Here is a 12,651-nt window from a genome sequence, read left to right as displayed (position 1 = left end):
TGATGTAGGGATAGGCCTGGCTCGCAGTTGCCATTGCAGTTCATCTCACAGGTGTTCAGTTGAGGTCAGGGCATTATGCAGCCAGTCAAGTTCTTTAACTCACATCTCAGCTCCCCATTGTGTTACAAACCTTGTTTGTGAATAGGGGGATTTTTTGTGGCTAAAATAGGAAAACCTGCCCCTCCAGTGGCCCTACACCATCTACATCCATCTGCATAGCCATTGTATAGTAGTTGCAGTACATTGTAAATACATTTTGTTATCCTTATAAAATGCTGGTCAAAATGTTGTTCAAAGCAAATTTATCAAGGTTTTAAAGGAAATTGAGTAAATAGATAGGCTGTGCAAAATAAAACATGTTTCTAGTATAGTTAGTTAGCCAAAAATGTAATCTATACAAAGCTGGAGTGACTGGATGTCTAACATAATAGTCAGAACACTACTTCCTGGCTTTTTCAGCTCTCTTTGTTTCCACTGATTGGTTACCAGGACAGTAACCAATCAGTGAATTGAGGGGGGTCGCCACATGTTGCGTCGTCACTTCCAGTTGAATCCAGTCACTCCAGTCTTTATAGATGACATTTTTGGCTAACTAACTATATTAGAAACATTTTTTTATTTTGCACAGCTTATCTATCTTTCACGTACATTAATCACTTTCTTACATAGCCATTCCCACATCCTTCCTCCCATAACCGCAACAGAGAGGAGCTGGAATAATAAGAACTATCCTCAAAACAAAATCTTACAGCCTAACTAACCATTTCCGTAGGTATACAATAGTGTGCTAAGAGAGAGTCTTGGTTTCTGCCATCCAACATTCAAGCTTCACTCATTCATCTGAAGTCCATTTATAAGGGAAAAGCTTACAACACCACATATATTTAAACCATTAACGACAGTATCCCTTAACCCAAAGTATAAAGGTATTGTATCTAAGTAAGACAGTTAACTTCATTTAAAATGAATATTTAAAGTCATTTGCACTCTCTCAGGACTTGAGTCTTTTAAACTGTATTATTATTATTTTTTATGAATATGTATTTGTAAAGCAGAAAAATATGCTGCAGTGTTTGTATAATAAATGGGTGTATTCATTAAACACACAGGAAAATACAAAAAAGAAACACTAATAACCAATACAAAAGGCACAGAGGGGCCCTGGCCAAAAAATGTATTAGCTACTGTATGTCTCTCATTCAAAACAATCACTCCAGCCACTATTTTCCAAGAGGTGGACATGACTTACAATGTCAATCACTGAACCAGTGTTCCTCCTTAACTTATCATTACTCTCTGTACTGGACCTACAGTACATTAGACACACTGTACATATAGCATGACTTCTTGTCCAGTTAATCAAGGTCATATCTAGTCAATCAATTAAAGTATAACCTTTATTATAAATCCATTAAAGATTGGGCAACTAAATGTACACAAATGACAGGTTAAAATAATTCATATCATTGCGACATAGTACATATTTGATCAGCTTGGGATAAAATGTATTCAACTCCTATCTGCTGGCAGTCAATTCCCCCCCAAGAGTCAAAACAGCATCTTTCCATCCAAGTAATGACTTAATTAATGAGCTATAGACACCCACAAAAGCACCATTCTCAATAAAAATAATTTGACCCAAACACCTGGGGTCATAGCAACCAATCAGCAAGTGGCATTTTTCTTCGTCAGCTGTTTCAAAACAAACATCTATTTAGTTACTCTGGTTGATAGATGTTCGCAAATGTATGACTATTTATTAAAATCACCCTGTACATTTCTTAACTATTCGTGTCACCAACGTGAATTTCTCTATAGCTTTCTCAAAACAAGGGATTGCTCACAGATGCAAAAAAAATAAAAAAAACGGAGAAGACAAGTGGATACATTGTTATGGCATGAGTAGATGTGTCACATACACAGCAAATAAGGTCATGCTATTGGGTCAGCTTTTGATAGACTTGCAAATCTCACTGATCCGAACCATGCAAGGAAGATACTGTAACATGATTTCTAAATCCTCTGACTGTGTAATGAAAGATAAATATTGTGGAGTATACCAAAAGTCCCAAGGAGAGTGGAAAGGGGCAGTGACACTGAAAACACAGTCCAATCCTTGGGATTCTCAGTCTAAGAAGGCAGACATTTGCATCTCTTCACTCCAAATTATCTCAGTTCCCATGAGGAAAATCCCCACCCCTAGCACCCAGGTTAACCCTTTCTATGACACAAGTCTTTAGTGCAGATGATTCTCTCTCAAGTTACAAAAGGTCTGGCCACTGCTGTTAAATTACTTCCGTAACTGAATAGTTGCAGGCCAGTTATCATTGTGGCCTACATAAAAAATCTGACCCATGCTGTGGCGTTGACCATCTGCTAGAAACACCCTTGTGCCGGGGCTCGGTCTAACCCACATTCTGGAGTTGACCAGCTGCTACAAATAATAAAAAGTCAATATTGTACACAAATAGAGGAAGAAAGATTGCCAGCACATGGTTTGCCTTTAAAAATAAGTGGCATTTTCTCAAATTCACGACTTGTAGCTTGTATTCTTATCCAGAGAGTAAATTCTGTTATATTATATAATTTTTTAAGCTTATGGCACATGGTGCTTTTTTACTGCCACTGCCTTTTATATGCACATCAACCAGGGTGCTGGCCATGTAATACTGTCAGAAGTGAAAGTGACAGACAAAAATGCCCTTGTGCAACTAGTTTAAACATTAAAACATAAGTATTACCTAAAGTTAAAATTTTTGATACAGAAACAAAATTATCAGGCCAAGACACTTTTAGTTCCAGTGATTCAAAGTTATACAGGTATGGCATCTGCTATCAGGAAACCTATTATCCAGAAAGCTCGAATTACAGAATGGTCTCCCATAGATTCCATTTTATCCAAATTTTTTAAAAATTATTTCCTTTTTCTCTGAAATAATAAAACAGTACCTTGTACTTGATCCCAACTACGACATAATTAATACTTATTGGAGGCAAAACCAGCCTATTGGGTTTATTTAATCTTTCCATGATTTTCTAGTAGACTTAAGGTACAGTATGGAGATCAAATTACAGAAAAATCTGTTTTTTCTTATTTTCATGTCCTCTGCACGGCTTTCCTGGTATAACCCTGTTCTGTATCATACCCACAATTCTTTCTCCTATGGTCCATTTAGATAATATTTATTCCTACATTTCCTCACCTCTCAATCTTCTGCTTTCCTTTCTGGTGTCACATTCTTTAAACCCTCATATTTATCCAAAGAAATCTAAAATAATAAATAAATCTCCCCCCCCTTTATTTTCCCTTCTCTCATTCTTATCCACTCTCACCATTTCTCTTTCACTTTATTGTTTTTACCCTTTAATTGTTCTTAACTTTTTCTTTTGCACATCCATTCTAACAATTCCATGCTTTTGTGTGTACTGTCACTGTTTCATCTCTTCCTATCAGTTCCGGACTGGCCATCTGGCAGTTCAGGCAAAAGCCCTGTGGGCCAGTCAAATAAGGGTTAAGTGGGCTGGGGAATTGGAGACGCCAAATGGGACCAGAAGCCGAATGGGAGCTAAAATTTGAACGGGAGCCAGATCTGAAAGGGAGACAAAGCCAAATGAGAGACAAAGCTGAATGAGAGACAAAGCAACTGAAAAGAGCCAAAGTCGCTAAGGAGAGCTAAAACACTGCTGTCTCCTAGGAGGAAGAAGACTACCTGCCAAATAGGGGGACCCTAGCCACCAATGATCTTTTATCTTGGGGTTGGGCTGGCCACCAAAGTTTTTCTTTTAAACTGGGGGGGGGCTGGTGACCAATGTTTTTTTAACTTGGGGGCTGACCACCAAATTCTTTGTTTTGCCTTTTATGTGGGGCCTGACCACCAATATTTATGTTAATCATTTTATTGGGGGCCCTGTTGCACATTTATATGTGGGCTGCATTTTATTCCATTCTGGCCCTGCTTCCCATTTTGCCCTCTTTCATATCCTTTCAATTTGTTGTTTGCTCTACACGAGACGTGTCTGTCTGCTGGCCTCCTGGCTGGACGCAGCCCTCCAAAATATTTTTATAGCCCCCTAGGAGCTCCATAGACTGCTTGTGTACAACATCATCATATTTGATATAATCCAATCCATAAAGATGTATCATGTCACCTAACTGGCCCATTACATTGGACATCACTGCTTTATATTTTCAACTTTGTTTTTCTTCTTAGCCCATCTTCCTACTATATGCAGTATTTCTTCTCTTTAATTTCATCATCCAGTTTATGCTCTTGCTCTGTCTTTCCCTCTTCCTTTTCTCCTTTTTGCAGTTCAATTCACTTTCTCATGTTATGCAGTTGTCTCTTTTGTTCTATCATTCCCATTCTCTCCCATTTTCCTTTTATCTTTTTTCCTTTTCTTGGCACTTTTTAGTCTGATAATCCATAATCCATGTGCCCATTGAGCCATCCTGTGGGGGAACCCGTAGCAGCATAAACATACACAAAATTACATATTAGGTAAAGCATGCATACTGCAGTTATGAAATACTGTAGGTAATCGTTTGATTTTAGCTTTTGCTGAAACAGGTCTCTGCCTTAATACTATTGATTCTCCATAGTGAGCACTTTCTGCATGGCACCAATAAGCCAATGGGATTGTTGAAACCAGGGGAAGCACTTAAATCTCGGCATTTCCTTTGTGCAGCTACTGTTTATATTCAGCCCTGGTTCCTATTGCAAATTAAAGAGGGATGACTTGATTTAAAGCAGTTTTTCTATGTCTCTATCCTTATATGAAAGCCACTGGCACACAGCCTAGCACAATTATAGAAACAGGCAGAGGAAGCATCCTGGTCAAGAAAGTTTGGGACTGGGTAAAGCCTCCTGTACAATGCATCAACCCCTTGGGCTGCCAACCTTGCAACAGTAGTTAAGGAGCTGTCAAAAGTGTGGAGAGGTCAGGAGCTATTATTAACTTTTAAACATTTTATTCATCCTACACTAATTTGTCAGTGTTTCTCAGCAACATATTAATTAAAAAATATATATATTTGTTATTCAAGTAGCGGGGGGTATGAAGGGTAAGGATGACGGGGGTACTTTTCATCTGGGCTGTCAGCTCTATAGAGTGTGATGCATATAAAACCACATACAAATCACATTGCACTGTACATATTTTTTTAATTTACAAAGCCAACACAATGTAAATTTCACCAGTTCACTCTCAGCCCAGAGTGTGTGTCAAATTCTTGTATTTGTCCATGGCTGCTGTAAGGAATGGTCCGGTATCTTGGACTTAGATGAGGACGTCATCTGCAAAAAAAATAAATTTTTTTGCCTCCACAAGCCCCAGCATGTGGTGTAGTTTGCGTTATAGTTGCCAACGACACAATTTAACAGGGCAAATAGTGGGGGAATCATGGGCAGCCCAGCCATATTCCGGTTTGTAGCTGAATTACTGGGAACAGGATTTCATAACCCAGACCCTTGCTGTAGGGGTACTGTATAAACATTTTCACCCAGCTGATGAATTTGGCCCTATTCCATACCTACGCAATAGCTCCCACAGAAAGGGCTGTTCTACATAGTCAAATCCTTTGTGGTCATGAAAAAGCTGCAATTTTAGCATACAGCCTTCTGCTATGAATAACCATGACTTATTGTGGCATGACCTGGATTCATCTGGTTCTGTTAGGGTGGTAATAACATTAGCTAATCTTGTGGTCTATGGCCAAGACCTTAACTAGTATTTTGGAATCTACTTTAAGTCATTAAATAATAGGGGGCGTGGTTAACTAGCGATGTGAGCGGACGTCTCTTTGCTTAGCTCCGTAGCTCGCCTACTGAATCCGGTAAAATATCCTGATTTGAGTGGCATGAACCCAGCCATTTGACTCATCTATCTCTACTGAACCTAGCAGATGGGCAAGAAGAAGCCACAAGCCGCTGAATCTTCTGATATCAGAGCACATCTCCGCACCGCCACGAGGCCCGCCAAGATGGCGGAACTACGCAGTGCCGCTCCTCAGAAGGAACAACCTGCTCCCTCCTCTCAGCCACCTCTCGATGCTTCAGGGGATCGCTCGACATCTGACGATACGGAGTCGGGGGCGACATCGGCCCCAAACTTCTGCGCGTCACAAGTAGGTGATCCCTTGGGCGTAACGGAATCGCTGCAGCCTGATGATTTAACCTTGGCTGAAAGTGGTTACAGTCCTGAAGGCCACTATTCAAAACCTGCCATATAGCCACAATGGCTAAGGTCGAGGAATTAAAGGTGGACTTTGCAATACTTCGACAGGATGTGCAGAACGTGAGAGAACGCACTACCGAGGTTGAGAGGAGGGTAGGGGGCCTAGAGGACCTTTGCAACCCTTTACCTGATCGCGTTGAACAACTGCGTCACAGGCTTGACGCTGCGGAGGCCAAAGCTGACGATTTGGAGAATCGGCTTCGCAGGAACAATGTAAGAATTGTAGGCTTTGCCGAAAGAGCTGAAGGCCCAGATGCTACCAAGTTCTTGGAACGATGGCTCCAGCAGGAGCTTGGTTCAGAGACCTTTTCCACTGCTTTTATTATTAAAAGGGCCCATCGTATCCCAGGCAGACCGCCACCCCCTGGGGGCCCCTCCGCGGCCTATTATTGCACGGTTTTGAATTTCAGAGACAGGGATGCCGCACTTGCTGCTGCCCGTCGCAAAGGGGAACTACGGTTTGAAAATGGCTGTTATCTCCTTGTACCCTGATTTCTCTAATGATACTACGTAAGCTGCGACAACAATTCACGGCTGTTAAACGGCGTCTCAAGGACTCCGGTCTCCCAATATGCTATGCTCTACCCAGCCAAGCTCAGAATTTCAGCGGAAGGGCGCAACCACTTTTTTACTACTCCTACTGAAGTCTCCAACTGGCTTGACCAACAACCACCAGTGCGCAGACAGCCCTAAGTTCTCCTGCCTCAATCTTGCAGCAACCCTGCCATGTAGTTTTGGTTTGGTAACGTATTTGCCTTCACACAACCCTCAGGGGTACCCTCCTTACTTGCCACTCGATATCACCTGGCTTAAGTGGGCCTACGGAGCTACAAAATGCACAGGCCCTGCTACATTCTCTGTGCTTTAGCACAACTTTTGTTATTTGATATCGTCTAGTTATATGATGCATACTTTCATTGCATTTTTTTTTTTTTTTTTTTTGATCTGCTGGTTAATCAAACTTGGTGTACGATTTGGGTACACCCTCCTTGGTTGTAATATGTTTAGGGTACAAAACTTCTCCCATTTTTGGGAGAGGTAGGGTGGGAAATGTTGGTTATTTTGTGTCTTTCCTGTCCCTCTTTGCTGATTTTCTTTTCTTCTCTTTTCCTTCTGCCTTTTCTTTTCTGCTCTGTATCTCTCTTTGGGGGGGGAGATGGTTCATTGTTATGTTTTTATGCTATGACGGAGATAACTGCTATAGTCTTGGAATGTTAGGGGGCTAACGTTCTCCACTGAAGAGGTCCTTGGTATTCAGCTTCTTCGTAAACGTAACCCCCATATAGTATGTCTCCAGGAGACTCACTTATCTCAAACTACTAATTCCAACATCCTCAGGAAACCCTGGCTTGCACAGTCCTACCACACTGCCTACTCAAACTATTCTAGAGGTACCGCCATATTGATAAATCGGTCACTCCCCTTTCAACTCCTTCACTTAAAGAACGACCCGGAGGGAAGGTTTACCCTTATTCGAGCCTCCTTAGCTGGTACACCATATATTCTGGTTAGTATATATGTCCCTCCTCCATTCCAAGATGTGCTGTTATATGAGTTACTTCAACATATTGCGGACCTGCCTCTTGGTCCAACTTTGATCCTTGGGGATTTTAATGCAGTCATGAATGGGGAGCAGGATCGCTTATCTCTGTCTACTTTAGGTAGGGCCGATCCTGGTGGTCTGAGAGGATGGGCATTGACCTCAGGGCTTATAGATGTGTGGAGGGAGTGCAATCCCACCACGAAGATGTTCTCTTGTTACTCTAGGGGGTGCAATGTCGAGGATTGATCTCGCTTTTGCCTCTCCTGACTTATCTCCCAAAATTATCAAGGCGGAGTTCCTTCCTAGGGGAATCTCTGATCATGCTCCGCTGCTGATTACATGGGCTCTGTCTCCAGATCCTAGAAATAGGGTGTGGAGACTTAGCCGCGCACTGGATAACCCATCCAGATATCCAAAAAACAATACAAAACTCGCTCACTAACTATTTTCGTGACAATATTAATACAACCTCCTTGCCTTTGGTTTGGGATGCAATGAAAGCTTTTATTAGAGGTGAGTATATTTTCAGCTATAGCTTTTACGAGGAAGAAATTGGCTTATGCTTTGACTGAAGCGGAGCGGAGTTGCGGGAGGCGGAGGCGAGAATATACTCGTACCCCTACTGAACATTCAAAAGACCAATATGTTGTGGCCCAGAGGCTGTACACTCAAATTCAGTGGAAGACCGCCCACAAAAACATCTGCACTACAAATTCGCCCTCTATGAGAAAGGGGACAAAAATGGTAAAATGCTAGCTCTGTTGGCAAGGGAGGAACAACCTAGGACAGCTATACACGCATTACAGCTAGATGATGGCACGCTCCTTACAAACCCATCTCAAATTAATCAAAGTTTAAGCAGATTATTATCAAGCCCTATATACTTCTTAGAATTACTAAGCACCCTAATGAAGTTCGAGCCTACCTTCACCAACTGGGTCTCCCAAATCTCCCTCTGGAGTATAGAGAACTCCTAGACCTCCCAATACAGGAACAAGAAGTCCTGGAGGCCATAGCTTACACTTCCATCTGGCAAAACCCCGGGCCCCGATGGTTTACCCCAACGCTTGGTATGGTTTCGTATGCGGCTACTATAGCTCCATATCTCACTGAGCTCTTTAATCTTTCTTTAACTTCGGGAATTCTCCCGCCGTCCTTTGCAGACGCCACGATAGTTTTGATTTTAAAAGCCTGGTAAGAACTCACTACATCACTCCTCTTACCGACCCCATATCACTTATCAATTCGGACTCTAAAATTTTAACAAGTATTAGCCAGACGCCTCAACCATGTTATTCAGTCACTAGTTGGCCCCTGACCAAGTAGGCTTTATACCTCACAAAGCGGCAGATTTTAATCTTAGGCGGCTGTACACTAATATTGTTGTGCCCTCTGATAATTCAGGTACTAGAGCCATTGCATCCCTCGACAACGAGAAGGGCATTTGATTCGGTTGAGTGGGTTTATTTTGGGGAGACTCTGAAAATGTTTGGTTTTCGGAAAAATTTTTTGACATGGCTGAGGGCGATATATAACAACCCTAAAGCCAGAATACTGTCGAATCTTGAACTATCTGATCCGATAACACTAACCAGAGGAACTAGACAGGGTTGCCCTCTATCGCCTGGTCTCTTTGCACTAGCCATGGAACCACTAGCATGCCTTATTAGAGATAGCACAGGAGTTCGGGGTTTTGAACTGGGTAATTTAGGGAGAAAATATCCTTATTCGCAGATGACACCTTACTTTATTTACACGACCCGGGCCCCTCACTAAATCACGCCTTAACCCTAATTGATAATCACACCCTGTTCTCGGGCCTCAAAATTAACTGGACTAAATCCTCCCTACTGCTGTTAGATCCGAAAGCTATCGAAGTACTTGACTCTTCCCTTCCATTAACTCGGGTAGATACATTGAAATACTTGGGGATTCATATCCATCCGAATTTGGATAAATTTAAATCGCTGAATATAGACCCCCTCATGGATTCTCTCCAAAAGACAGTTGATAAATGGCTCAAGCTTCCCCTATCTTTAATTGGCAGGATAAATCTGTTTAAAATGAAGTTCCTCCCCAAATTCCTTTATATATTTAGACAGTCACCGGTGTGGCTACCAGCCTCCTTTTTTAAGTTTCTTAGAACGCAACTTAACAAACTCTATTGGTCTCCGGGAGCTGCTAGGGTTAAATACACTGCCCTGACATCCTTGTCACAGGAGGGCGGTCTTGCTGCCCTGATATGTTTGACTACTTTATAGCAGCCCAACTGACACCTTTGAGGTGGTGGCAAACCCCAACGCCTGAAGATCCAGTGACGCTTCTCGAAGCTCAATAGTAGGGTCGCTTGAAGGGTTGTGTAATTTGATTATAGAAAGGCTTCTTTCCCTATCAGGGCTACTCCAATGATGAAAAATGTGGTTAAAGCTTGGCAGCTGGGTAATAAGAGAATGGGTGCTGGTACCCAGACTCTATCTCCTTATACTCCATTATGGTTTAACGGTAATTTGTCACAACTCCTTACTGTACCTGACCCTCAACTGTGGGCCTACTACAATGTGAAATATCTGGGTGATTTGTATTTGGCACAATACCCTCTGTTCCTTTCAACAACTTAAGGACAAATTTGACCTACCTAATGGTATGCTTTTTCGGTATTGCAGTTGAGGCATGCTCTCACTCAACAATTTCGGTCTGCTGACCCCAGGATTGAACTTTCCCGTTTGGAGACCCTTGTACGTAAGGAGCACCTACCTAAACCACTTTCTGCGATATACTCTCTATTGCGCACCAGTTACCAAACCACAAGGCGGGATCTGCTGCAGAAGTGGATTGTCAATATTCCGGATTTAACAGTGGAGCAATGGTCCTATATTTTGGCTAACTCTCTTACCCCCTTGATAAGATCCAGGGACCGACTTATCCCAATTCAAATATTTGCACCGTGCCTATTATACCCCCTACATTCTACATAAAATGAATCCGGCTTTCCCGGATAAGTGGCAACAGATGCAATAGCCCTAATGCTGACTTTTTTCACATGGTATGGGACTGTGCCCAAATTCAACACTTTTGGGGAAATTGCTGATTATATTACTCAACTTATGGCTATGCCAGTGGAGTTCCATCCTGCTGTTTTACTCCTAAACTACCTACAAGATACTACGTCCCTCACGCTCTGAAAGGACTCTGCTCACTTTCTCCTGTTCCATGCGAAACGGGCAATAGCCTTAAAATGGAAAGACGAGAGTCCTCCTACCCTATCTTTCTGGATAGCTCAGGTGGAGCAAACGTTGCCTGTTTTGGAACAGATTTATTATGCAAGGGGGTGCCCCACGAAATTCAATAAAATCTGGACACTTTGGATATTGCGCAACGAAACATATACAAATAGAACTGTAACTGTTCCCACCCAACCAATGGACTGGCTTGTTGCTCCCAACTAGACTCTAGTTGACTTGCACCAATTTTTTTTTTTTTTTTTTTTCTTTTTGCCTGTTCTAATTATTTCCTTTGCAGGGTTGGTCCACCCCCCCCCCTACCTCTACTCTGTGCTGCCTCTCTCTCCTTACTTTTTCTCTCTTTCTTTGCTCTTGTCACTTAATTCTATGTTGGGGATCCATGGTTGTTAATTAAAAATGGCTTGCAGAGCAGCTAAATGCAATATACCTGTAACAATTTTCTCCGGTCAGTACTACATTTTGTATGCCTCTGTAAGTTGATCTACAAAATAAATACCTTTTAAAAAAAAGTCATTAAATAATTATATTGGCCTATATATACAGTTGTGTTCAGTTGTGTCTGCCATCACTAACCTGATGAATCACTGGTTTTTGGTACAAATTATATTTCTACATGGCAAATAATTTAGTAGTAGGTGTAGTAGAGTAATAAAAAATCAACAGACCCTGCCAATTCTGTGTAATTTAATAATTAATTGAAGCATCATCATATCTAGATGTTTCTCATCGTTTGGTGTTGGGCCTATTGATCGCAAACTAGGGATCATGAATACATTAAATACTTGAATAGATCATGTTGTCTTATGCCAAAGAGAAAAAGCCCTTGAAATGGGTGTTTTTAACAACCAAATGCCCCCGAACACAGCAGTTAACAAGCAACATTGAAGTTATGGAGTAGCCAGCTTAATCTCTGGACCTTAATCCAATAGAAAACAAGTGACCAAAAATGCTGTTTCTGAACCAAGAGATGTAGAATTGTGGAATGTAACAGGTGCCGGACGTTGGTCGACTCCATGTAACACAGATGTGCAGCAGTTCTCAGAAACACTGCTTATATGACTAAATATTAGTTCAGTGATTCAAATAAAAGAAAAATCTTGAAACAGTTTATACAGTGAATGTTTGAGTTTTGTAAAGAAGAATGCAGACACTGCCTAATTTTTTTGTTTTGGATCAGCCTAAAATTCCCCTTTCTTAACTTTCTGTAAAGGAATAACACAAATATGATAAAGTTTTCTTCATATTGTATTTGGAATAGAATGTCCAGTGTTCTCAATGCATTTGTGTGTATGGAGATAAAAACTATTATAAGGATTTTGAGCTTTATTCACTTTTTTTTTTTAAACACAACTGTAAATGACCAAATATAATAATTTTTGTTTCATTTAACTAGGTTTTCTTAATCTAATTTTAGGACTTGTTTGAAAATCAGAAGATGTTTTAGGTCACATTCATATAAAAATATAGAAAACTTTTATACACCACTGTACTGATATTGCTTTCTCCACCTCTATGCCTCAGACATAGAAGTCACTCTCAGATACGGGTTTCATTTGTAAACATCAAAAACTTCCCCAATTATGCAAGAAATGATGTGTAAAAGACTTCTGTCTCTCCAGACACATTATCCCG

The sequence above is a fragment of the Xenopus laevis genome, chromosome 7S (assembly GCF_017654675.1).
Source record: "Xenopus laevis strain J_2021 chromosome 7S, Xenopus_laevis_v10.1, whole genome shotgun sequence".
Classification (NCBI taxonomy): domain Eukaryota; kingdom Metazoa; phylum Chordata; class Amphibia; order Anura; family Pipidae; genus Xenopus; species Xenopus laevis.
Note: the sequence above shows the minus strand (reverse complement) of the source record.